Source organism: Lissotriton vulgaris, chromosome 11, assembly GCF_964263255.1.
Source record: "Lissotriton vulgaris chromosome 11, aLisVul1.2, whole genome shotgun sequence".
Classification (NCBI taxonomy): domain Eukaryota; kingdom Metazoa; phylum Chordata; class Amphibia; order Caudata; family Salamandridae; genus Lissotriton; species Lissotriton vulgaris.
In genome coordinates, this window is record NC_141699.1 from 499,305,413 (window position 1) to 499,309,146 (window position 3,734).

Consider the following 3,734-nt stretch of genomic DNA (forward strand, 5'->3'; position numbering starts at 1 on the left):
CTGAGCATCTCCTCACTTATCAGTGTGTCATTTAATATACCTTCAATAGGTGTGGGCAAGGGAATGTATGGTGTTTTCAGGTGTTTTATGTTTGCAAACCCGTAGCAGGTAGTCTGTTGCACTGTTCTGTTCAGGAATATTATCTGTAATGGTATGAGGCAAGCTCTAAATAAAGCCTCTGTTCCCTGAACCTTCCAATCTTTCCTCTCCTGGATAGATTTTGTGTCTATTGTGTCCCTCCAATAGTCACAACCTTGTGTAGACAGTTGGGAGATAAAAGGTGCTGATAAATGAGTTTGGTATCTATCAGCATCATTTTCTTCGCAGTTGCATTAGACTGTGCAAGCTTATAGTAGTATGACATTGGGTCTGTTGTATTGAACCCGGATAAATATGCAATTTTCTGTGCAAATGTGACAGAACTTCCTTTATGTGGTGTTGGGCAATGTTCCCATTGATGGTAAGTGTTAACAGCACGTGGGACTCTAGCTCTATGCAAAAAGTGATGACCATAATGTTGGTAACAATACATACTTTCGAAGTCAGGTGTATCTTCATACAATTCCCTGTAAGGAAATGCAGCAGACTGTTCTAAATCTGAGAGCATAGTATTTACAGTCTCAATGTCCCAATCATGAGAGAGTATGCTCGAGGTAATGAAGTCATTCAATGAAATTGTAAATACGTTTGGAATTTTAAAATGTCCAATAGGACCAAATAAATCATAGGAAACCCTATTCCCAAACTATACCATCCTGTACTGGAACTGCTGACATGTTCACTAGGGACAGATCTCACTGTTCACGGTGTGGTGAATATGAGGTTTCAAGCCCAAGTTCACAGGTTGTACTGCAGAGTGTTGTGAGAGGTAATGTTCAATGTAAAAGAAACGGTTAGTTATAGATTACTTACCTTTTTTCATCAGCAGTACCCCTGTGCGTCAGAACATGGCAACGGTCGACCCCATCGCTGTCGTGGTCGCAGCAATGACGTTGCACTAGCTACTTAGACACGCAACTGCCTATAACATCACTATAGACAGTTCCCATCACTCCTTTTAACCAGGGTGGGGGACGGTATTTTTAAATTAGTTGCCCTGATCCTCCCTTTCCCTGTTTTAACTCACTTTTTTATTAACCACAACACTACACTTCTAATTTTTAGGGCTCTCTTCACACACTCACCATACGGCAAGGATAAAAGATCTCCGCTAAAGAGCCCCCACTGACTGTATGCCTCGGGTACTGCAGCACTGACCCAACGAGGAGCATGCCCAATGATAAAGCATGACACCCAGAGGACTGGGTGTGTGAGGGCCCTCAATGCGAAAGGAGGAATTCCCCATCCTCCTCATGGATAGCCAGTCACTAGTACTTATTCCAACAGTCACTTTTAGCCTCTTCAGGATCTTCATACTCTTTTCTTTCTTACTTACATCAGGGCACATATGCTGGACCTTCAAAGCCCCCCCTGTCTCTCCTTGTTGTTAACGCGCAGTGAGAGAATTAGCCCATTGTATCCATTGTAGATGGAGTGCTTTCACATTTGGAATGCTTGCTTTGGTAACAGGTTCTAAAGTTGGTACCTGGGCTAAAATGATAATGTGTTTCCCATGTGCTAGTGATCTTTTTCTTACTACAGCAGGCTGTACTGCAGTCAGTTTATTTCTGTGGCTGTGCAAATTTTTAAAATTTTTGCATGTGTATAACTGTGATTTGTATGAAACTGGGACTGTCTGGTTGAAAGTGATATATGTATATCCTGATATACCCGGGACCACCCGAATAATCAAGTTGGTAGTAGCCACACATGTGTGCAAATGATTTGTTCCTCTCATGTCTGCCTGAACTGAATGTACTATATTTGTGTGTTCCTGTGTCCACTGATGTGCTGTGAAATCAATCAATCAATCAACTAATTGATCAGGGAATTGTCAAGCACACTACTCACCCATGAGGGTCTCATGGCTCTGGTCAGTCGAAGAGCCAGGCTTTGAGGGTCTTCCTGAAGACGCGCAGAGAAGGGGCTTGTCTGATGTTGTTCCTGAGCTTGTTCCAGGTCTTGGCCGTGATGTAGGATAAGGCCCTTCTACCCGTTCTGGCTCTGCGGATGCACAGAGTTTCGGCGAGGTCAGTGGATGGAAGTTTTCTCTTGGGTATGTGGAATGAGATTGTCTTGTTGAAGTGTTGTGGAGGCATTTGTAGGCATGGGTGAGTGTATTGTAGGTTACTCTCTTCTCGAGGGGGAACCAGTGGAGGTCTCACAGGTGTTGGGTCATGTGTTCTTGTCGAGGGATGCCAAGGGCGAGTCTTTCTGCGGCATTCTGTATGGTCTGGAGTTTACGGAGCAGAGATTTGCTGATTGTGGCATAGAGGGCATTTCCGTAGTCCAGTCTGTTGGTTATGAGTACGTGGGTGATGTTCTTTCTTGATTTGGGGGCATCTATTTGAAGGTCTTGTGAAGGATTTAGAGGGTGTTGAAGCAGGTGGTGGCAATGACGTTAACCTGTTGGGTCATGGGGAGGGAGGAGTCGAGTATGATGCTGGGTTCCAGGCGTGGTCCTTGGGGGTGGGAGGGCTGCCGAGGGCGGTTGGCCACCAGGTATTGTCCCATGCGGTGGGGGAGGGTCCGAGGAAGAGGACCTCTGTCTTCTCCAAGTTGAGCTTCAGGCAGCTGCTGCTCATCCAGGATGCAATGATCTTCATTCCTTCCTGGAAGCCTAGTCTGGTGATGACGGGATCCTTGGTGAGGGAGAGGATTAGCTGGCTTTTGTCGGCGTAGGAGACTATTTTGAGTCACTGCTGCCGGATGATGGCAGTGAGAGGGGCCATGTAGATGTTGAAGAGCATGGTGACGGTCCTTGATGTACTCCGCAGTTGGTCTCTGAGGGTTCGGAGAGGAAGAGTGGCAATCTGATTCCTTTGGTTCTGCTGGTGAGGAAGGAGCATAGCCATTTGAAGATGATTCCACGTATGCCGGCGTTTTGGAGTCTGACGGTGAGTGTGCAGTGGGAGACGTGTTGAAAGCTGCTCAGAGGTCGAGTAGGATCAGGCCTGTGTTGTGGCCTTGGTCGAGGAGGTTGCGGATGTCATCTGTGGCAGCACGTAGAGCAGTCTTGGTGCTGTGGTTGTCACAGAATCCGGATTGGGAGGGGTTGAGAGTGGAGTTCTCTTCTACGAATTTCGTTAGTTGGACGCTGACGTTCTTCTCAGTGACTTTGGCCATGATGGGGAGGAGGGAATGGGTCGGTAGTTTTTGAGGTCCGGAGGATCTGCGTGGGCTTCTTGAGCAGGGGCTTGACCTCTGCGCATTTTCAGTCATCAGGAAAAAGGCCAGATTTGAAGGTGGTGTTGATGGTGTCTCGTAGTTCCGGTGCAAAGCACCCGCTCTGTGGAAGATATGAGGAGGGCAGGGGTCAGTGGGTACTCCTGAGTGGATGCCTTTCATGGATGATTTGGTGTTTTCAGTGGTGGGTGGGGTCCAGGCGGAGATGGTGAGTTGGCTGGAATTGTTTGAGGAGGGAGTGGTTTCGGAGTCTGGTGACCATTCGTTGAAGTTGTCATAGAAGGACTTGGTTTTAAGCATGGGCGGAAAATCCGTTCCGCTCGCGGATTTTGTGGATTTTCGGTAATTTACCGAAAATCCGCAAATTCGCACGCAGCGGATTTTTTTTCTTGGTGATACAATATTGTGGCGTGCGGCGTTCACTTACCGTCATTCAGCGTTTGCCGAGT